The sequence below is a fragment of the Girardinichthys multiradiatus genome, chromosome 23, assembly GCF_021462225.1.
Source record: "Girardinichthys multiradiatus isolate DD_20200921_A chromosome 23, DD_fGirMul_XY1, whole genome shotgun sequence".
NCBI classification, from domain to species: Eukaryota; Metazoa; Chordata; class Actinopteri; order Cyprinodontiformes; family Goodeidae; genus Girardinichthys; species Girardinichthys multiradiatus.
The window spans coordinates 31891205-31916192 of NC_061815.1; the positions used below are offsets into that span (position 1 = coordinate 31891205).

Genomic DNA, 24988 nt, shown 5'->3' on the forward strand with positions numbered 1-24988 from the left:
TTATTATGTGTGTATGGGCAAGTTAAGCCAAGGAGACATTTTCTTGTAGCCTTTTCATTAACTAAAGTAGACCAACACAATCTGCCCTACTTCGATGGCATGTTTTAATTTCTTCATGTCTTATTAATGGCTTTTGTCTTAAATCATAGGTATACTTCAGGTATCCAAAAACCCATTGATTACTAATGAAAACACTCTAATACCCTTTGATAAAAGTAAAGTTCGTTCGTTCGTCGTCTTCCGCTTATCCAGGACTGGGTCGCGGGGGCAGCAGACTCAGCAGAGACGCCCAGACGTCCCTCTCTCCAGACACCTCCTCCAGCTCCTCCAGGGGGAGCCCAAGGCGTTCCCAGGCCAGCCGAGAGACATAGTCACTCCAGCGTGTCCTGGGCCGTCCCCTGGGCCTCCTCCCGGTGGGACGTGCCTGGAACACCTCCCGAGGAAGGCGTCCAGGAGGCATCCGGTATAGATGCCCGAGCCACCTCAACTGGCTCCTCTCGATGTGGAGGAGCAGCGGCTCTACTCCGAGCCCCTCCCGGATGGCCGAGCTCCTCACCCTATCTATAAGGGAGTGCCCGGCCACCCTACGGAGGAAGCTCATTTCAGCCGCTTGTATCCGTGATCTCGTTCTTTCGGTCATGACCCAAAGTTCATGGCCATAGGTGAGGGTAGGAACGTAGATCGACCAGTAAATTGAGAGCTTTGCTTTTCGGCTCAGCTCTCTCTTCACCCTTCTTATAAAGGGGGACCACCACCCCAGTCTGCCAGTCCAGAGGCACTGTCCCCGACCGCCACGCAATGTTGAAGAGGCGTGTCAACCATGACAGCCCTACCAGGGGCATTTAGGCCCAAGACAACATAGCCTCTAGGATCATTTGAGCACTCAAACCCCTCCACCACGTGACGGTTCAAGGAGGGGTAAAAGTAAAGTGTACATTTTTAAAACTGCGTTTGTTATGTTTATTTTACAGGAATTGTGACATAAATCATTTTTCCTCACAGATTAAATACACTTTGAGTAAAAGTTTGATTGTTCCTAAACATTTTCAGTGTAATATTATCCTGCTGCTATATGGTAATTTGTTTTAAGGTTTATAGTATGTCTTTATCAGGCGATCCAAAAACTGTTGTTGACTAATCACTAAAAGACAAATCTGGTAATCTACCGCTTAGGATTAAAATGCTTCTTTTTATTACATTAAGGAAAGTTTCTTCATCAGCATCTCTGATGCAAAACTGACTGTTTTCAGGGCTTCTTACTCTAAACAAGTAACAGATAAAATGCGCTCAATAAAGTGAGTGGGATTATTATGGATACATTTCTTATTTGAAGGCGTATAGAACAGTGTAAATAGGTGTAATGTAAACTTAATGTCCAATGCGTTTTTTAGAGGTTCTCTCTTTTTGAATTAAAAACCATTCTGGATTGACGCGTGGTTTCTGTCGGAGCTTAGAATCTTCATTTTTTCCCAGTAAATTTTGACAGACAGAAGATACTCTCCACCTGAGAGATAAAACTTCACTCAGTCTGTTAAATCTCCATCTAAAAGCCATCTGACCAGATATTGTTCTGTTTGACTGTTTTATCCTTTTTCTTTCTTCGGTGTTCGCATGAGTGATTTTTATTTAGTCTCCTTTGATACTCTCTGTATCTGCTATTTTGATAAGTGAGATGTTAAATAATCATGCTGCTGACTGAGGATGAGGTATTAGAAATCCCTGCAGGGTTCCATCTCTGTGGATTTTTACTGTCACTGCCCAACAAGTGTCTCCACTGATTTTAGGTACAATTGTGGATGATTTCTTATGCATTAACTTTGAGCTCTAAAATGTTTAATAAGCAGATGTATTGAAACAAGTCTCTTTTAATACTTCCCGGGGATAATTGGATAATAATCTGTTTTCTTCTGTCAACAGTTTTTGAAAAGTCCAGGCTCCCAGCTTTGGATTTGGCCCATGATCTGGTTCTGTTTGCTTCCTCCATGAGTGAAGAAGTCAGAGGGTTAAATTGCTTTTAAAGCTGCATCATTTGATGCTATTTTGTTAAAACGTATGATGGGTAATTAACAAACTCTGTTAAATCTGAGGCCAAGATTCTCAATCAGAAAAAAAGTTTGGTTATCTTTGGGTCTTGTTGCTGAGTGAAAGCAGGATGGAGATGGATAAATGGATCAGTGCTTTGTCTGTAGTGATGTTTGCATTGCTCTGGTTTATTGTGTTGAGTTTACTGAATTTACTGGTTCATCTATGTTCTAATTCTTACCTATGATCATGATACATGAATCATAAGCTAAAGCTCAAAACCCTAGATGCAAACAATGGAAATTCTGTATAGGGAACTGGTAGACATGGAGCAAAGTTCCACCAATCAGGGAAGTTTGGATTAAAGCTGCTGCTCCTCTACATCAAATGGCATCTACTTTGGTGGAGCTATAGCTGGAAGCCCTGCCTCCAGCCATCAGTGTAGTGCGCTGTGCCGATATTAACATTATCATGTGATTGTCACATTAAAGTAATCTGTGTGAAACAATAAAAATAATAAACAAATAAAAACATTAATAAATAAAGTACAAATATTGTTTGTATTATTGTATATGCAAGAATGTTTTATATATGTTTTGTTCATGTAAAGAATGATCCACTGAGATACTAATCTAGACCACAGCCCAGCTACAAATTGATGCCGCTGTCGGGACTGGTAAAACTCCAAAGTTTGACTAAAGTTAAAATTTTTGGCTTCATGAGGATGTCTTTGACTTCTCCCTTGACTACCTCTAAGAAAACCTTCTCATTTCTCCTGACCCCATGGCCAATCAGTGAAGAGCAGTGGGTCGAGTGGAGTGGAGCCTGACTAAATAGAGCCAGTGGAAAAGGTGCATTAGAGAGTGCTGCTGATATCCAGTCTTCCCTCCTGGACTGATTTCCCCAACCACCTTGAATGAACAGAACTGGATGGATGGATGGATGGATGGATTCCCTGTCATCCTTTTTTGTTGTATTTTTATTACAAAATACATGCATTCCCACTGATTCTGAATGTAGTACTTAAAGCACAAGATCCATCAAACAGTACCCATCAAAAATGGAATCTGAGTTGTTTCCTCCATGTCTGGTTCTGCAAGCATTCTATCTACAGGGGTTGGACAATGAAACTGAAACATCTGGTTTTAGACCACAATCATTTATTAGTTTGGTGTAGGGCCTCCTTTTGCAGCCAATACAGCGTCAATTCATCTTGGGAATGACATATACAAGTCCTGCACAGTGGTCAGAGGGATTTTAAGCCATTCTTCTTGCAGAATAGTGGACAGGTCACTACGTGATACTGGTGGAGGAAAACGTTTCCTGACTCGCTCCTCCAAAACACCCCAAAGTGGTTCAATAATATTTAGGTCTGGTGACTGTGCAGGTCATGGGAGATGTTCAACTTCACATTCATGTTCATCAAACCAATCTTTCACCAGTCTTCCTGTGTGTATTGGTGCATTGTCATCCTGATACACGGCACTGCCTTCAGGATATAATGTTTGAACCATTGGATGCACATGGTCCTCAACAATGGTTCGGTAGTCTTTGGCAGTGACGCGCCCATCTAGCACAGGTATTGGGCCAAGGGAATGCCATGATATGGCAGCCCAAACCATCACTGATCCACCCCCATGCTTCACTCTGGGCATGCAACAGTCTGGGTGGTACGCTTCTTTGGGGCTTCTCGACACCGTAACTCTCCCGGATGTGGGGAAAACCGTAAAGGTGGACTCATCAGAAAACAATACATGTTTCACATTGTCCACAGCCCAAGATTTGCGGTCCTTGCACCATTGAAACCGACGTTTGGCATTGGCGTGAGTGACCAAAGGTTTGGCTATAGCAGCCCAGCCGTGTATATTGACCCTGTGGAGCTCCTGACAGACAGTTCTGGTGGAAACAGGAGAGTTGAGGTGCACATTTAATTCTGCCGTGATTTGGGCAGCCGTGGTTTTATGTTTTTTGGATACAATCCGGTTAAGCACCCGAACATCCCTTTCAGATAGCTTCCTCTTGCATCCACAGTTAATCCTGTTGGATGTGGTTCGTCCTTCTTGGTGGTATGCTGACATTACCCTGGATACCGTGGCTCTTGATACATCACAAAGACTTGCTGTCTTGGTCACAGATGCGCCAGCAAGACGTGCACCAACAATTTGTCCTCTTTTGAACTCTGGTATGTCACCCATAATGTTATGTGCATTTCAATATTTTGAGCAAAACTATGCTCTTACCCTGCTAATTGAACCTTCACACTCTGCTCTTACTGGTGCAATGTGCAATCAATGAAGACTGGCTACCAGGCTGGTCCAATTAAGCCATGAAACCTCCCACACTAAAATGACAGGTGTTTCAGATTCATTGTCCAACCCCTGTAGCAGGTCCAGGCATAGTTTACCTTTTATAGAATCAGAATAAGCTTTATTGCCAAGTTCGTGCATACAAACAAGGAATTTGACTACGGTTTCAGTTTCATTGTCCAACCCCTGTATATTCCTTCTTTCCTTCCAGTTTAGACTGGAAGGAAAGTGTGAAACACATTTCCAGTTGTGTCATTTGGGAACATGTGGCAGCCTTATTTCGTAATTTTCTACTGCAGAGGTCAAGTCTGAGAACTGTTACTCGTCATTTCAGTAAATGAGTTGAACTAAAGCTGCAGGGTCAACACTTCTACTCTACTACATCTTCTTGTCTGGCAGCGGCGCGGCCTTTTGTCCTCATCTTGTCCGCTGACAGGAAGCGACGGTCCAAGGTTGGTACCTGCCACAAAGCGTGACATGCTCACAAAGCGAGCAGGGACAAGCAGATTACTTAAGATTCACAAGCCCAAAAAAGCCGGTTTTTAGAATGAAAGCCCACAATGACTGAGGCTGCAATTGGCTGCTCTTTGTTGAAACAGAAAGGAAGCAGGTTTTCTTTCTTCTTATCTGATGGATGGAGGTCTGCTATGGAGAGATCAGATCACCAGGACAGGTAAAACCACATCACCACTGCTACTTGTTTTTATTTTGTGGATGTAAAAACTCATTTGTTTTCATATGTTGGTGGTGACACTTGTGAGCAGAGAGGTATTACTGCAACATTTAAGATCTCACACTCAGAATCATGCGCTCAACAAGGCAACCCTGGGAATTTCAATCAGGGAATATTACTCCATTCATAAAGCACACAGGTTCATTATAACACTGGAGACGCTGTTCCAGTTTTTAACATTGATTAAAAATATTAAAAAGAAAACATTCATATAGGAAGGATTGAAGGGGAAAGTATACCTAATCAGGAGCTGAGGTTACCAGTTGAAAAAGACAGCGGGAATTGAAGGCATCCACCAAAACAAAGAAAAACAGAAAAACCTTAAAAACCCCAGACACTCTTTGAAGAAACCCAAATCCCAGAAAGCACAGCACACAAAAGTCCTCCTCATGGACCCACCAGCTCCACCACCGGGCCTCAGCTATTAAAAAGCAAATTACAACAAATATAACAAAAGTAAGATACACTTAATGGGCAGGTTTCAATATGGCAACTCAACAACAACATCAGCCCAAACATATATTTAAAACACAAAAAATCTCAAATAAGAAAATGAAATGGCTTGCATACTGCAAAATTAAGAAAGATTATTGAAGAAAAAAATCCAAAAATCTTATAAAAGGACTCAAAACTGAGAATGTAAGGACATTTAAGGACATCTAAGGACATTTTGTATTTTGTGTGTTTTTATGTTTTTCGAGCCACAGTTCTGTGGTGTCGGGCCACAATCCTGTGGTCTCATTCAGTAGAGAGGTACTTCTCAACATCAGAGAGTCCTCTCTTGGGATTTTTTCACCATCTTTCATCGATCTGAGGTTCACTGAGCTCCTGGCAAGCGGAGCTGCGGCACTATACGGGATTCTGCGCCGGAAGCGTCGAAAGGGAAAGCGTGCTGGCGCGGTGGTAAAGCTCCGCAAAAGAGGACTTCACACACCACTGCCTTCAATCCACCTGGCAAGTGTCCGCTCTCTAAACAACAAGATGGACGAGCTGCTTCTCCTCACCGGTAAAAACACGGACCTCCGTAGATCAGCGGTTCTCTGCTTCACCGAGACATGGCTGAGTGAAAACATCCCGGACCGTGCACTGCTGATGCCGGACTTCCAGCTGCTCAGAGCGGATCGCAGCGCGGAGCTTTCGGGGAAGAGGCGAGGAGGCGGAATCTGCTTTTATATAAATGAAGGTTGGTGCAGAGACGTAAAAGTGCTAGGAAAAACATGTAGCCCGGATCTGGAGTCATTTCCATAATCTGTAAACCGTTTTATTCACCGAGAGAGTTTTCCTCGTTTATAATAATCGGCTCATATTTTCCACCGCATGGCTGCACTTCAGCTGCGGAAAATCATCTCGCTGAGCTGATTACAGACGTGGAGAAAAAAATACACGGACTCTTTCATTATAATACTGGGATATTTTAACAGTGCAAACCTCTCCAAAGAACTCCCCAAATACAGACAGCATATTAAGTGTCCCACCAGAAACAAAAACACACTGGCCCATTGTTACACAGCTTTAAAGGACTCATATCATGCTGTTACCATGGCTGCTCTGGGTTTTTCGGATCATTATCTAATCCACCTTATCCCAACCTACAGACAGAGACTAAGAGCTTCCAAACCCAAGGTTCACACTGTTAAGAAGTGGACTGAGGAATCAAAGCAGACGCTACAGGCCTGCTTTGAATGCACAGACTGGACTGTTTTTGAAAGCTCAGTCACTGACTTATACCAACTAACTGATGTGGTGACATCATACATCAGTTTCTGTGAGGACATGTGTGTCCAGACCAAGACCTTCTACACCTTTGGGAATAACAAGCCATGGTTTACTCCACACCTTAGGAATCTGCGCTGGGACAAGGAAGAAGCTCACAGCAGTAGAGATTGGGCGCGGTACAGGCAGGCCAGGAACAGACTAACAAAAGAGATCAAAGCAGCCAAGAGAAGCTACAGTGAGAAGCTGAAGAACAGCCTTTCTACTGGTGATACTTCGGCTGTATGGACCGGTCTGAGAAACCTGACTGCCTACAAGAGCCCCTCCACCCATCCTGAACAGAGTCGTCTCCTGGCCAACCGTCTGAATGGCTTCTACTGCAGACATGACAAGAAGCCATTCACACCTCAAATCATCCCCTCTACATCCCATTCAGGAACAAATTCCTCCCATATAGCAACCAACCCCCCACCATCAGATCCTCTGCCTGCACTAAAGATCTCCGAGGAAGAGGTAAACAGGCTCTTTCAGCGCATGAAAACAAAGAAAGCTGGAGGACCTGATAACGTCTCCCCATCATGCCTGAAAGCCTGTGCAAATCAACTCGCTCCGATCTTCACAAGGATCTTCAACAAGTCACTGGAGAAATGTGAGGTCCCCTCCTGCCTCAAACGATCCACCATCATCCCGGTGCCCAAGAAACCCACCATCGTAGGATTAAATGACTACAGGCCTGTAGCCCTGACGTCTGTGATCATGAAGTCCTTTGAGCGGCTGGTGTTGAAGCACCTGAAAGACATCACAGGCCCCCTGCTGGACCCCCTGCACTTTGCTTACCGAGCAAACAGGTCGGCAGATGATGCTGTTAACTTAGGTCTACACTTCATCCTGCAACACCTCGACCCCCCAGGGACGTACGCCAGGATCCTGTTTGTAGACTTCAGCTCGGCCTTCAACACCATCATACCTGACATCCTCCACCAGAAGCTCACCCAGCTCAACGTCCCACCCTCCACCTGTCAGTGGATCAACAGCTTCCTGATGGACCGACAGCAGCAGGTGAGACTGGGGAGCATCTTCTCCCGATCCAGATCAATAAGTACTGGTGCCCCCCAGGGGTGTGTTCTATCCCCACTCCTCTTCTCTATGTACACAAATGACTGCACCTCATTGGACTCGTCTGTGAAACTCCTGAAGTTTGCAGACGACACCACTGTCATTGGACTGATCCAGGACGGTGACGAGTCTGCATACAGACAGCAGGTGGATCGGCTGGTACACTGGTGGTCAGATATACCTTGAACTGAACCCACTCAAGATTGTGGAAATGGTGGTGGACTTTCGGAGAACACCACCCCCATACACCCCACTCACCATCCTCAACAACACTGTATTGACCGTGGACCACTTCAGGTTCTTAGGAACCACCATCTCTGAGGACCTGAGATGGTCTTCACACATAGACACTGTTCGAAAGAAGGCCCAGCAGAGACTGTACTTACTGAGGCAACTCAAGAAGTTCAACCTTCCACAGGAGCTGTTGGTCATCTTCTACACTGCCATCATTCAGTCTGTCCTGTCTTCATCCATCTCAGTGTGGTTTGGCTCATCCACAAAACAGGACAGGTCCAGACTGCAACGAATAATCAGGACTGCAGAGAGAATAATCAGGGCTGACCTTCCCTCCATCCAGGACTTATACAGGGTCAGGAAAAGAGCTGCTAAAATCTCTGCCGACCCCACACACCCTGCACATAAACTGTTTAGAGTTTTACCTTCAGGCCGCTGCTACAGAGCACTGTTCACTAAAACCAGCTGCCACAGAGACATTTTCTTCCCCCAGGCTGTTTCTCTGATGAACATTTAATAGAGTACAAAACAACAGCATACAGATGTTGCAATTGCACCTTTTTTATTAGATATGTGTATATTGTACATTGTAAATTGTAAATTTGTATATTATGTAATGCAAAAACAGAACAAAAGAGCAAAGTGTACCGTAGTCAAATTCCTTGTTTGTATGCACGAACTTGGCAATAAAGCTTATTCTGATTCTATAAAAGGTAAACTATGCCTGGACCTGCTACAGGGGTTGGACAATGAATCTGAAACACCTGTCATTTTAGTGTGGGAGGTTTCATGGCTTAATTGGACCAGCCTGGTAGCCAGTCTTCATTGATTGCACATTGCACCAGTAAGAGCAGAGTGTGAAGGTTCAATTAGCAGGGTAAGAGAACAGTTTAGCTCAAAATATTGAAATGCACACAACATTATGGGTGACATACCAGAGTTCAAAAGAGGACAAATTATTGGTGCACGTCTTGCTGGCGCATCTATGACCAAGACAGCAAGTCTTTGTGATGTATCAAGAGCCACGGTATCCAGGGTAATGTCAGCATACCACCAAGAAGGACGAACCACATCCAACAGGATTAACTGTGGACGCAAGAGGAAGCTGTCTGAAAGGGATGTTCGGGTGCTTACCCGGATTGTATCCAAAAAACATAAAACCACGTCTGGCCAAATCACGGCAGAATTAAATGTGCACCTCAACTCTCCTGTTTACACCAGAACTGTCCGTCAGGAGCTCCACAGGGTCAATATACACGGCCGGGGTGCTATAGCCAAACCTTTGGTCACTCATGCCAATGCCAAACGTCGGTTTCAATAGTGCAAGGAGCACAAATCTTAGGCTGTGGACAATGTGAAACATGTATTGTTCTCTGATGAGTCCACCTTTGCTGTTTTCCCCACATCCGGGAGAGTTACGGTGTGGAGAAGCCCCAAAGAAGCGTACCACCCAGACTGTTGCATGCCCAGAGTGAAGCATGGGGGTGGATCAGTGATGGTTTTGGCTGCCATATCATGGCATTCCCTTGGCCCAATACTTGTGCTAGATGGGCGGGTCACTGCCAAGGACTACCGAACCATTCTTGAGGACCATGTGCATCCAATGGTTCAAACATTGTATCCTGAAGGCGGTGCTGTGTATCAGGATGACAATGCACCAATACACACAGCAAGACTGGTGAAAGATATCCTGCTAGAAGAATGGCTTAAAATCCCTCTGACCACTGTGCAGGACTTGTATATGTCATTCCTAAGACAAATTGACGCTGTACTGGCCGCAAAAGGAGGCCCTACACCATACTAATAAATTATTGTGGCCCCTGTATATGGCTAACTAACCATGTCACATTCAAAAGGCAGCCAGACACTTATGAAGGCAGCACCCAAACAATATAACCATGACAACTCATACAGACGAACACGTGTCTGCAGAGATTTAGTAGGAATCTTGAGTCAGGCAGCACATCAGGAGACAAAACAGCAGCGGTCCAGAATCAGCTGGTTATATGTTGCATGGTACGTATGGAGCTTGATCAGCTGGTCACTGCAGGCATACGCAGGTTCACGCACACACACAAACACACGCACACACACAGGCATGAAGGAAGGAGAAAGGAACAGCCACTGGTGTTCAACATAGTGAAAGTAACGCAGCATGCAAAAAGCCCAAAGTGGCATACAATCTGTTGCTCTGTAAACTGGCAACCTCCATCTTGGAAGTGGGACATGTGGTGGGAGGGCCAAGGAAAGCATAAAGGGAAAAGGAGCACGGTAATTCATTTTGTACCCAGCCCACCTCATTTAGGTGGACGTAAAGCTATATTACTACCATACAATATTTATAGAAATAAACATTCCATACTGCTACACAGAGACATTACATGACCATTTTGACTTTCTAAAGAAAATAAACACTTTGTGCTTTCTTTCTTTATTTGCATCTCTGAAAAGCATTCTGATCTTAAATCATTACTGCTTGAAAACCTACTGGTCTAAAGCCCAAGCCATGATGATTGACCAGAACAACATTGAAACAGCTACGAGAAGTACTTTGTCTGAGGCAAAAGTCCAAAACCTCATGACAATACCCTCTGCAGCAATCCCACTTGAGACATTCGATTTATGCACAAGCAACTGCACAGTTCAGGTCCATGTGGACCAAGAGGGAGTTGTAAGACTGTGCGTTCAGGTCACAGCAGGTGATCTGTTCATATTTTTAGCGCAATCATTTAATTTAATTGTTTATTTGTAGTTACTGGTACCACAGTCAGCGTTTGTTGTCACTGAGGAGAAAATGTTAAAACTATTCAACTGGTTGATTAAAATGACAGGTAAAAATAGATTATGACTGCACTTTTTTTTACCCTGTCAGTCAAAATGTTGGACAACGAAAAGGTCTTGTTCAACCTCCCACTGGGAGGCAATAAAACTCAACCACAGTATTCATAGTGGTCAATGTCTGGATGACTGGAATCTGACCAGGCATCTAGACAAGAACCCCTGTGGATACTGCAAAAATCCAGGATTTGCATTATATAAATACAGAAACATGTATAAAATGTCAGGAAACCAGATTAATGCAAATAATTACTGCAGCAGAATTTGGAAAGAACACTTCTAATAATAGGCTTTTAATTTTTTTTCTTTAAAAAGACTGGTAAAACAAATGCAAACAGAAAGATTGCAACGAGTTACAGAAGCTGGTGAGCTACAATTAGAGCCACACCTAAAGAGCAAGAACAGCCTGCCTTCATGATGAGCCAGAAAATGCAAATATTCATAGAAAATGTGAGACGCAAGATTCCAACAACAGTGCATCCTGGTTTTTCTTTTCAGCTGAAAGCTGAGAGTATATTTGGGTGAAATACACCGTCTCATTGGCTTAAAGCTGTTCATCATTATCACTCCTCTCTTGTTCGCGGCATCTTCTCTTGCAGCTCGGTGCATTAAAAATTGAAAGCCTCCTTTGTGTCGATGCAAAGGGAAGGGAGCAACGATGCTCTTTTAGTGCTACTGCTGTGCTCTCGAAAAGCCAACATCAATAAAGCAGGGAAAAAAAAGAAACTTAAACTTAAAAAAAAAAAAAGGGGGGGGGGGGGACATAAAGAAGTTGTTGTCACTCTGTTTGTTTTTAATGCAGAGATGTTAAAAAAAACCTATCACAGTGCTGTGGTTGTGGTGAGACGAATATGTACAGTACAGGATGTTAGATCCTTCTCCCTGAGGAGTCTGACATGAAAAAATAGGGAACGTATCATCCCAGCTGCTGTGCCTACATCCAACAACCAGCAGCATAGATAGCTCTAAAACTGAGGGATAATGAAGGCTACAGTTATCATTGAAATGGACACTGAGGGGTTGAACCTCCAGGTCCATCACAACCAAACTGAGTAGGAGCTGGAAGAACATAGCCTACTTGACCTGTTAAGCCCTAAGGGTTTTAGAAGCAACGTCCGCCTGAAATTACATAACTATAATAAAACAAGAATAGCTCCACAGTTATAAAGTCTAAATATAAACCTTTGGTACCTTTGTAAAGGTAAGACCTAAAAGAATATTTCCAGTGGAACCACTATTGCAGCTGTTATTATGTCTAATTTATTTGTAATTAAACAAAGAAATTTTTGAACCTTGCCAAAAATATTTTCTAAATGAACATTGCAAAACACCATGAAAATCTTTTTAAAATCCTAGGAGATGCCTCAGGTTATTCATCAAGAACTTAACTATAACTGTTTTGTAGGCAATGTGCCAAGCGGACCTGGAATTTTGGCACAATTCAGCCAAAACTGTGCCAAATCTCTTTTTCACCTCATAAAAAGGTATCTGGTTAAATAAAAGTGCTGATTTCCACTGTAGGACTACTTCTGCATATGACATAGCCTTTGGTTATGACATTTACCCTGTGTATTATCAATACAAATGCATTTAAAAGTAATTATCAATAAAAAACTGTTCTCTGATTAATACAATGAACACCTCACAGCTAGGTAGTATATCTATCTATCTATCTATCTATATATATATATATATATATATATATATATATATATATATATATATATATATATATATATATATATATATATATATATATATATATATACATACAGGGGTTGGACAATGAAACTGAAACACCTGGTTTTAGACCACAATCATTTATTAGTATGGTGTAGGGCCTCCTTTTGCGGCCAATACAGCGTCAAATCGTCTTGGGAATGACATATGCAAGTCTTGCACAGTGGTCAGAGGGATTTTAAGCCATTCTTCTTGCAGGATAGTGGCCAGGTCACTACGTGATTCTGGTGGAGGAAAAAGTTTCCTGACTCGCTCCTCCAAAACACCCAAAAGTGGCTCAATAATATTTAGATCTGGTGACTGTGCAGGCCATGGGAGACGTTCAACTTCACTTTCATGTTCATCAAACCAATCTTTCACCAGTCTGGCTGTGTGTATTGGTGCATTGTCATCCTGATACACGGCACCGCCTTCAGGATACAATGTTTGAACCATTGGATGCACATGGTCCTCAACAATGGTTCGGTAGTCCTTGGCAGTGACGTGCCCATCTAGCACAGGTATTGGGCCAAGGGAATGCCATGATATGGCAGCCCAAACCATCACTGATCCACCCCCATGCTTCACTCTGGGCATGCAACAGTCTGGGTGGTACGCTTCTTTGGGGCTTCTCCACACCGTAACTCTCCCGAATGTGGGGAAAACAGTAAAGGTGGACTCATCAGAGAACAATACATGTTTCACATTGTCCACAGCCCAAGATTTGCAATCCTTGCACTATTGAAACTGACGTTTGGGATTGGCATGAGTGACCAAAAGTTTGGCTATAGCAGCCCGGCCGTGTATATTGACCCTGTGGAGCTCCCGACGGACAGTTCTGGTGGAAACAGGAGAGTTGAGGTGCACATTTAATTCTGCCGTGATTTGGGCAGCCGTGGTTTTATGTTTTTTGGATACAATCCGGGTTAGCACCTGAACATCCCTTTCAGACAGCTTCCTCTTGTGTCCACAGTTAATCCTGTTGGATGTGGTTCGTCCTTCTTGGTGGTATGCTGACATTACCCTGGATACCGTGGCTCTTGATACATCACAAAGACTTGCTGTCTTGGTCACAGATGCGCCAGCAAGACGTGCACCAACAATTTGTCCTCTTTTGAACTCTGGTATGTCACCCATAATGTTGTGTGCATTTCAATATTTTGAGCAAGACTGTGCTCTTACCCTGCTAATTGAACCTTCGTTCTCTGCTCTTACTGGTGCAATGTGCAATCAATGAAGACTGGCTACCAGGCTGGTCCAATTTAGCCATGAAACCTTCCACACTAAAATGACAGGTGTTTCAGTTTCATTGTCCAACCCCTGTATATATATATATATAGAGAGAGAAAGAGTACCCTTCCACTGGGTCAGAGCATCGTCAAAATGGCAGGTTCATGGTCCATCTCCCGTCTCCAGTGGTCTAACAAAAGTGATCCAAGGAAGGAACAGTGGTGAACCTTTGACAATACAATAGCTCATTGATGCACCTGAGGAGTTACATCTGATCAATCGGACTTGTTTGATTCAATAGACAAGCTACCGGACCTCGAAATTCTGTAAAAGGTAACGCCTGTTCTGAGAAAGGTGTCAGAATACACAGTGCTTTGCAGAGTGTTGCATAAGGAGCTGCATAGCCATGGACCAGTCATGCTGATGCAAGTTAAACAACAATGTGCACATGAGCATCAGTACTGAACCCTAAAGCAATGGAAGAAGTTGCCCGGATCTGTGGAATCACATCCTTTTGACACGTATCACCTACCTGAGTATTGTTGCAGATTATAACACCTTTTAATGAAAGCAGGATTCCCTGATTGCTGTGGTCTCTTGCGGGAGAATGAGTTCTGCCACAAACCAAGTGGCCACTAGGGATTCAGGTTATATCTTCTCTTCGATCTGCTGATTTCCTGAGACAACTTTGTACTAATTGGCATTGTATGACCTACTCAATCTGTCTGTACAGGATTAAATTACGCTGATGAAGTTAATTAAATTAGGCAGTACGTATTCGAAGTTCTAGACTTATAATCGGACATGGGTCCTGATCACTAAGACAGTAAGTGTCACATAGAACATTGCTACTGTAAAGAATTACTAGATACAATCATTTCAACTCTATCTAATAGGATGGCCCAGTGTCTTCTAATCACAAAAGGAGAATTTAAATTATTTTCAAGATTGTAGAGAATTCAATCAGCTCTTATCAGATTTGCTGCTTCCAGATTATTTTTTCTTCAGTTACCTTTGAAAGATTGAAGTCCTTTTAAACCAGACTCCAGTACTCGCTGATGGAAGTTTTTTTTAAGTTATTAGTATTATTAGATTTCCACTTCTCAGTGAGCAAATGGTTTTCAAAAGGCAGAGTGTATAAAGATTGCAGCTTCATTCCTCTAGTGGTCTCTCTTGTGAACCCACAGCTGGAGTCACTTCTTGCCTGGAGCAGGCTCTTGCAACAGCTGTGTAGACAGAACTCTTGTGGTTTTGATGGTTAGGAAAGACCCAGTTGTTAGTAAAGTTTAAAGTGAAGAGAAATGTAAACATATTATTACCATGCCCCCACAAATAAAAAGACGTGTGACCAAAATCTGTGTAACACATATCCACTGCTTAGTCATCTATATTGAACACAATATTTCATACGAAAAACCAAATTATTGTGTAAAAGCTACAGAAGCTGATTATCATTTCTGGTCAAATAAATGTTATTTAGCATGTTTTTCCTTAACCGAACTGTTTCTGTTAGAATAATGGTGATGATCTGTGTTATTTCAGAGCGATTAGTGCCCCATCTTTGTGTCATGATTTTCAGGATGTGGTTCCGCTACAGGCTGAAGTGGAACATCAACCCTGAAAATGTGGCTCAGGTGGTAGAAGAGGCCACCCACGACCTGCAGGGATTTGAATTGATCTCCCCTTAATGCTTGACTGAAAGTACTTTGAGTTGCTCCAGCCTGGCGTGCAGCTGTGTGAGCATGTAGGTGTTCTGTCCGTTAAACCCTTTAAGCCCCGAGCTATTTTGGGGCATTTTCACCTGGAAAAATAAACACCCACAGACACAACTACAGACATTTCTGAGAATCTAACTAAACACCAGATATAACTCAGAAGAGTCACAAACCAGATAACATTAGGTTTAAAAATTCTCCTAGATCCTAAAACAAAGATCTAATAACAATAATGTTAATGCAACTTTTGCCTAATTTTCTTATCTGCATATGACACATAAAGATACTGATTAGGTTGATCATGAAACATAATCCCAATCAGTATAATGATCCCAAACACAGCAGCAGATATACAATAGAACGAGTAAGAAAGAAAATAATCAAGGTGTTGCTAAGGCCTATTTAAAGTCTAGGACTTAACCTGACAAAACTAATGTGCAAAGACCTCAAGAACAAGCTCAATGAAGCAATGTTGGAAAGATGATCCAAAGATCCTCCACAATGATAAGAGAGAGAATGCATATTGAATTATGTTTGGATTTAATGAACAAAAGTATGGACTTTACCATATACAGAAGAGGGTTTTCAACTCCCAGTTTCAAGATTGCAAAGGAGGTGTCAACCCAAGCTGTTTTGACATGTAAAGGGAGAGGCATCATTGGTTTGATTGAGTGCTGCTGAGGCTTTATTCAATGTCCATCCATCCATTTTTTTCCTGCAGTCCTGACAGAAAGCATAAGAGGGCAATCTCCCCCAAAGACGTAAGGCGGCGTAGTGAAGTGGGTGGGTGGTAGCTGTGATTGACAGCTCCAGTGCTAAGTTGCCAGACCCCCCACTGAATAAGAGCATACATGAGGAGGGGGGACAACTCGAGGACACATGCAGCTTCATGTTGGGAGGCAGTGAAAAAAGGCAGAGAAATGCCGATTTCTCTGTCGCGTCTCCTCGACGCTCCGCTGAGCCGTCTGCAGCTTCTGGGGTCTAGTTGTACTGTTTAGCTTGACTCGCTCTTCTCTTCCTCTTCCTACTCTTCAAGTATCTGATAAACATGCTGAGCTTCTCCAGTGGCATTGTGACGGTTGAACTGTATTATTTATTAACAAATTATTAAAATCTTCTTATTGTATAGTGAGGGGATTAAACATCCTAACATCTGCCCAGCATTCATCTCTGATATTAGAACATAACTTTACCAAAAAGAATACAAAAGGAAAAAAAGTACCAACAGATTTTAAATTTAAGGCTGTAGATGTTTTTTTTATATATTTCTAATTATTTTGCTCATTGCCACATCCTGTCTCATTCTTGAGATATACATTTTCAAACATTCAAAACATGTGATGACAAAACAGATAACTGCCAATAAAACTGATAAATTATTCATTTATAATGCTAGCGATGCCCTTCCATCCATAAGTATTCACTCCCTTTGAATAAGACAACATTTTGTCTTATTATAGTAACAAACTACAATGTAATTTGTTGGGGTTTTATGTGAGAGAGCTACACAAACTAGTGCATAACAGTAAAGTTGAAAAAAAAAATGGATTTCAAACAAATATCTGTTCCATTTGTTTGTATTCAGCCTCCTTTAATCAATACTTTGCACAACCACCTTTTGTTGCAATTAAAGTTGAAAAAATCAACAGTGCTGAAATATGACTATTCCTCTTAGCAAAATCTAAACCTTAATCCATCTTCCTATCAGCTTTGACCATCTTCCCTGGCCCTACTAAAGGAAAGCATCCAAACATCATGATGCTACTACCACCATGTTTCACAGTGGACATGTCCCCTGCAAATTATACAAAGGACTTCTTGTTCTTTGAAGAATGGCTTCTTTCAAATAGGTTCAGCTTCAGCAAAGACTTTAGTTCCCTCAACATTGTCAAGATAGTTCTATCTCTGATGTTGCCATCAGTGCAGAGCTGCCAAACATTCTTGCATCTGCATGAAGAGCAGTGAAGAAGTCACTTGTGTCTAAGGAAAAACATCAAGGACAGACTGAACATACAGGGATGGGCACCAGAAGACTGGTTTAAAGTTATTTTCTAGATGAATCCTTCCATTCACCCAAGTGGGCTTCCTCTCAATTCTATGCAAGAACACTGCCATTTATAAAGTGAGGGTTCAAAAAATGTTGAGATTAAGCAAGCTGATTATTTTGTTCAAGGCAAAATAAAATTTGACAAGACTAATGTACCTGTTTTAACGAGGTACGAGGTTGTTGGTCAGTCAGCCTGAAGGCGTCTACTTTAAATGCCCTAATGTTGATTGTCTCTTTGGGATGTTCTCCTATCACTTGGCTTTCACACACAGAAATTCTCTGATGATACTCTTGATCCCCCATAGATTAAGAATAAGCATTTATTCTCAGGTCAATGAGCTGCTTTTCACAGAGACCAGGATCATATCTTTAATTAAAACAGATTCAAGAGCAGTCATATTTCATGCTGTCATTTTTCAGCTAATGCACCAAAACAAAGTGCTTGTCTCAGGGTCAATAGACACTTGGAATTATTAACTGAAAGCATTAGATCTATTTTCTGAATTGTGTTTATGAGGCAACGTTCTACAGACCTTTGAAAATCTTTCCACACTCGCACAGAATCCGGTGCGGATGATTATCTTTCTGATTTTCCTGAAAACATGTTTTTTAGGATGTCAGGGTTTAGAATCTTCTTTCCACAAGAAAGACGAAAGATGAGAAGTACCCAGGAGGCGAGCCTGCATCAGCCAGCATCTGACTCACTGTTGTGCAGACCAAAGATTATCAAGGGTACTTTTAAATGAAATCATGAATCATTCCTATTAAAACCTTTCTATCGGTTTCTTGGTCTGAAAGACCTGGATGACATGAAACACATTAACAGCCAGACTGACTGAAAGGCTGCAAATCAATGTCGCATCAATGCAACCACACAGGTGCTATTTTCACACCAGATTGGAGCAGACTGGGGAACATGGAGCCAGCAGACCCAGAACAAAAGATGCTGTTTGCTGCCAATAAATATATATTTGTGCTCTGCATAATATGGCCTTGTAAGAGGGTTCATACTCCTTAAACATTTTCACATTTGGCCGCATCACAACCAAAAACTTATTTATCTGATAGACCAACACAAAGTACTTCATATCAGCGCTTTGCTGAAAAGCGCTATATAAATAAACTTTATATAAACTTACCTTACCTTACCTTATATCTGTGAACTGGAAGGAAATCTTTCAATTACAGTTAACGGTTTATTGCCAGTAATAACTTCACAAAACCTCATTGAAAAACAATCCGAACTAACCCTTCAACCCCACACCCCGGTTTGCTCTTATTTAGAATGTCTCAGAGAGCAGTGGTCAACATATGGGAAATTACTTCAGAAAATAAATGTCAGAAATCATAACCTTTCCTTTTATGTAAACAAATGCATCATTAATACCCATACATGCCACATATAGTTAAATCCAAAATTATTCACACCCCAGGCAGGTTTAGATTTAAAATAATTTTTATTCAATCATGAAGTTTATATCTGATGGGAAATACTTTTAGGTTTACGTTTGCCGTTAGTCGAACCTTGGCTTCAGGAGGAGCAGTGTGGTTTTCGTCCCGGCCGTGGAACACTGGACCACCTCTATACCCTCTACAGGGTACTCGAGGATTTATGGGAGTTTGCCCAACCGGTCCACATGTGTTTTGTGGACCTGGAGAAAGCATTTGACTGTGTCCCACGTAGTGTGCTGTGGGGGGTGCTCCAGCAGTATGGAATCGGGGGCCCTTTATTAGGGGCCATCTGGTCTCTGTACAAGCGGAGCAGGAGTTTGGTCCGCATTGCCAGCACTAAGTCGGACCGGTTCCTGGTGCATACTGGACTCCAGCAGGGCTGCCCTTTGTCAATGGTCCTGTTCATAACATTTATGGACAGGATTTCTTGGCACAGCCAAGGGCCGGAGGGGTCTGGTTTAGGGCCCAGTGGATTTTGTCTCTTCTTTTTGAAGATGACGTGGTCCTGCTGGGCCCCTCTAGCCAAGACCTACAGCATGCGCTGGGGCGGTTCGCAGCCAAGTGTAAAGCGGCCGGGATGAAGACCAGCTCCTCCAAGTCCAAGGCCATGGTTCTCGACCGGAAAAGGGTAGCTTGTCTTCTTCAGGTTGAAGGTTCCTGCCTCAAGTGGAGGAGTTCAAGTATCTCGGGGTCTTATTCATGAGTGAGGGAAGAATGGAGCGGGAGATCGACAGATGAATCGGTGTGGCTGCCGCAGTGATGCAGGCACTGTGCAAGCAAAAAGCGAAAAACGAAGCTCTCGATTTACTGGTGTTGTGATTATGCATCTGAAAATATTATTTAATATTTAATATTATTATTTTTATATTTTATCAAATAATATTTTGGTCTGTTAAGGGTTGTCCTGTGAATACCAGCCCAGTAAGGCAATGGTATTAGGGCAAAACAGCAAAACTCTGCACAGACGTGGAATGAATTCACACAATTTCTTAAAATACAAAAATTTATTAACAAAAATAAGTCAACTCAAAGTCAAACATATTTCAATCAACAAACTCTTTACTATGCTAAAACAATCCAACTAAACTACCAGGTAGAATGAAAGAATATCGAAGATTAATGGGCTATGTACAATATAAACAAGTTGATTAAAGATGATTGACAATCATGACCGAAAGAGTGATGCAATATTACCATGCAATGTTTATGTTTGAGAACCAAGGATTATCTTGAAGAATCTGGAAATGAAGTTAAGTTAGTCTTGGAACCAACTTAGGCAATAATCAGCATACCTTTAGACAACCATTCACAATGCAAGATCAGATAAAATATTATTTTAGTAAAATAATGTTTTAAAGAATTATCTGCTGAATAAAACCAACCTTCTGGATGACTAATTCTCAATGGTGTCTCCTTAGCTGCCTTTACTTATTGAAATAATATTTAAATAAATATTATGGAAATGGTAAAATATTTAAGGAAATATTTTGGAAAAGGCCTCAGAGAGAAAGTAAGCAATACTTATTCCTTAATTTACCCCTTTTTAATGAATGAATACCGGATTCTTTCAACAGTAATTCATCAGTACTTAACTTAGTGCATATGATCGATGACCGTATGACACCCTTGGATCCAGTTTGAAGAGTTGATGTGTGTTTGCCAGCAAAGAGACATTAGCGCGCTGCCTCTCCGGCCAGTCTCTCAGCGGAGTGCGGGTGGTAGAGATCGGACCATTGTAAAGGGGATGCTTTTAAGCAGCCAGTGGCATCATGGGAAGTCCGCTGCTACCACCCCCCCCTTTCCTCAGTTGCTGGAAGTTGGATAAATGCAATTAATTTTGAAAATTCCACAAACGTTTGTACCGGAGTTTTAATGTTGTTTCCATGGCTGTGGGTCCCAACACCGGTCGGTCTACGTTCCTACCCTCTCTATGACCATAAACTTTGGGTCCTAAGCGAAAGAACGAGATCCCGGATACAAGCGGCTGAAATGAGCTTCCTCCGTAGGGTGGCCGGGCACTCCCTTAGAGATAGGATGAGGAGCTTGGCCATCCGGGAGGGGCTTGGAGTTGAAATGCCTCGGGCATCTATACCAAATGTTTCCTGGACGCCTTCCTCGGGAGGTGTTCCAGGCTCGTCTTACCAGGAGGAGGCCCAGGGGGCGGTCCAGGACACGCTGAAGGGACTATGTCTCTTGGCTGGCCTGGGAACGCCTTGGGCTCCCCCCGAAGGAGCTGGAGGAGGTGTCTAGGGAGAAGGACATCTGGGTGTCTCTGCTGAGTCTGCTGCACCCGCAACCCGGTCCCGGATAAAGCGGTAGACGACATGTACGAGTATGAGTACAACTTTTTTGTTTTTACATTTTATTAATAAATGACATGTCAAAAAAATTATGAAAAAACTATTTTTTCAGGTTATTTTTTTTCAAGGCATTGCAATGGTCTTAGCATCTTTGACACTCATAGTTGCCTACTTGTCATTATTTGGTTTGTGAAGGATCCAATATTAAAGATAAACAGGAAGAACAGGACATCTAGCATGGGCAGAGTAACATGCAGAGTAACCAAGAATGATGCAGAAGAACAGACATGAAACAGGCAGAGAAACAGAAGAATCCAGCAGTGAACAAAGTCAAACAGGGAGTTTAAAAGGGAAAAGAAACAGATGCAGGCTGTGGACAACATGAGGTAGTGCAGGTGAAAAGAATCAACTTGATTGCAAGATGACTATGGCTAAGGGTGGATGACTAACTAATCAGGTCACAGCAGAAACAGAAACACATGAAAACCCAAGGAAACAGAAAATAACTTAATGTACCAAGAACACTAGAAGGAAGCAAACACAATAGAACAAACTAAGAACAGATTAAGGAAAGCACATAACAACAGTAAGCGCAGGGAAATCAACTTAAGAATGCAAGACTTAAAGATTTTTTTTTATGTGTGTGTTTGTGTTCTACACAAACACACACATAAAAAAAAAATCAAAATCCAAACACCTCAGTGTCATGACACTGCTAGGGGCAATAAATCACAAAAGGTGCTTGTAAATGAGTTTCAGATCATCAACCCAATAAAGAGAACTGAGTTGGATCATTGTTAAACAGTTGAATCTTTACATTAAAAAACCAAACATGTCTTATTAAGAATAATTTTAACTTCAAAACCAAATCTGAAAAGAACACTCCAGATTTGGCTATAATTTGCATCTATATACTTGCTGAGATTTCACATCTCATCACTGGGGATCTGTTTCTATTTCCTGAAGAAAAAAAACTTAATGATTCACTGATTCAATTGCTGAGCAGCGTTTTGCACGTTTCTGCCGACATTTTGATTATTTATCTTTGGTGATGAGTAACAGGTATTTGATGTTGGAAAGCCCTCTTGCCCTAATCGGTAGCTCCCTTCACAGATTCCTTATAAGATTCAAGACAGCACTCTGTCTGGGCTACTCCAGAATGTTAATATTACTTCCAGTCAGAAGAAACATTTTGGTTAAATCAAAAAATTACTTTAAACCTAAATCTGTCAGGATTATAAATCATTTCAGGCTGAACTGAAAGCATTTCCTAGGCGTGTCAAAGTTTTTGGCTTATAATGTAATTTTTTCTAGTCTCACTAAACCCTAGGAAGGTTTTCCTACCAAATACCCAAACCACCTTGACCCTTAGCTTCTCACCTTGACAGAAAGGTGAGTTTAGCTGACCTCCAGAGGAAGGACGGCAGAACTAAAATTATTACTGCATATTCTGATGTAGATGGAGAATCTGAAGGCTTTACCTTGTAGCTCAGCTGTGCTTTTAAGACCACACAGCAGTTCACTCTCTGCAGTAATGAAGAACCCAATCAGTATGTAGACCTAGTGCTTCAACTTACCACCAGTTGTGAACAAGACACTCAGATACTGAAACTACAATGATTTGCAAATCATGTTCAAACTATATGCAATTGAATACACAACAAATATAGGATATTTAATGTTCTAACTGATAAACATTTGAGGTTTTTTAGGCAAATATTCACTCATTTTAATTTGATGCTCGCAACACATTCCAATAAAGCTGGGACAAGGGCAACAAAATAGTGGCAAAATTGGGGAACTCTCAAATAACACCTGTTTGGAACATTCAACAGGTGAACAAGTTAAGTGGAAACAGGTTAAGGTGAGTGTCATGATTGGGTATAAAAGAAGAATCCCTGAAATACTAACAAGCAAGGATGGGGCAAGGTTTGCTACTTGCTGGACCAATACATGAGTAAGTAGTCCAACAGTTTAAGAACAATATTTCTCAACATACAATGGATGTCATGTCCTCTAGGCCAAAGAGGAAAATGACTATCCGGATTGTTATAAGCTCAAACTTCAAAAGGCAGCATTTGTGATGGGGTGTGTTAGGGCCCATGGCATGGGTAACTTGCACATTTGTGAAGGCACCATTAATGCTGAAAGGTATGTACAGGTTCTGGAGCAACATATGCCGCCATCCAAGGATCGTCTTTTGCAGGGACTTCCCTGCTTTTTTTCAGCAAGACAATGCCAAGCCACATTCTGCATGTGATTAAACAGCGTGACTTTGTAGTAATAGAATGCAGGTACAAGACTGGCCTGCCTGCAGTCCATACCTGTCTCCCATTAAAATTGTGTGGCGCATTATGAAGAGCAAAATGAGACAACAGAGACCCTGCAACTGAAATAATACATCAAGCAAAAATGACAACGAATTTCACCTACAAAGTTTCAACAATTAATGTCCCCAGTTCCCAAACGCTTATTGAGTGTTGTTAAAAGGAAAGGTGATGTAACACAGTGGTCAACATGCCCCTGTCCCAGCTTTTTTTGAACATGTTACACCAAATTTAAAATTAGTGAAGGTTTGCAAAAAAAGAATTAGTTTATCAATGTGAACATTCAATATCTTGTCTTTGTAGTGAATTCAATTGCATATAGGTTGAACAGAATTTGCAAATCATTGTATTCTGTTTTTAATTACATTTTACAAAACACCCCAGCATCATTGGAATTGGGGTTGTAACGTTGATAATTCGTCCTTCTGTTTAGGAGGCTTATTTCAGTTTTAAAGGGGCCAATCTTCATCCTGATCACATTATACTCAGGTAAAGTGCCTGCTGCACCTCCCAGCTCAGTAAGACCAGCAGAGGGAACCTGTTGGTCAGAACTTACCTGGAACATGCTTGATTACCCCCCGGGCCGGCCGCGATCTGGTCCCAACAAGAATTCACGTGGGCTTGACCCGGTTGTGCTGAGAGGCTGTGACGGATCTCTTTCTCTCCCTCTCTGACGCTCTCGCTGTCTAGAGACAGACAGAGTCACAAACAAAACGTTTGTGCCTCTTTAAACCTGACAGCATCCGCAAAAACGCGCCCAGCGTGATATACCTACATGCGCAATGAAATCGGAAGCGCAAAAAACACCCCTGTCCAGTTGTCTCGAAGAATCCGTAATACTGGACGTTTCAGCGCAAAGTTGTCAAATTCTTGGAAGAGTTGATGCCAATATGTTTCTATAATACCTGTAGTGTTAGTATCTCACTAAAACCGCAAATAGCTGCGTTCATTATTAATCTGCCATCTATGCGTGATCCAAAAGCAGCTGCCATTTGCAACAGCACCGCGCAGTGCGCACCGATGGCAGGTCGCTATGTGGAGATGAAAAGAACAGCAACGACCTTCTCTGTGTGAACATCTTTGAAATAATAGAATAAAAAAATAAATAATCAGGACATCTTGCAGCCTGTCAGGGTCATTGTTTCGTTTTCTGAATGCAAAGCCAGTCAGGAACGGCCGTCACATAGTCTCCCCAGACACCAGGACAATTTATTAAAGACAATTGGTTTACATAAA

The 24988-nt window shown here is 42.0% G+C and overlaps 1 long non-coding RNA gene across 2 annotated transcripts in view; it reads right to left on the reverse strand.

Annotated features, from left to right (window-relative positions):
* LOC124859979 overlaps positions 1–24784 on the reverse strand; it is a 65669-nt gene extending 40885 nt beyond the window's left edge. For both annotated transcript variants that reach the window (XR_007036238.1, XR_007036239.1), the window contains exons 1-2: positions 24528–24784; positions 24309–24438 (exon numbers count right to left, since the gene is read on the reverse strand). This is a non-coding gene — a long non-coding RNA (uncharacterized LOC124859979). The remainder of the gene's footprint in view (positions 1–24308; positions 24439–24527) is intronic.
* Between the last annotated feature and the right edge of the window lie 204 nt (positions 24785–24988).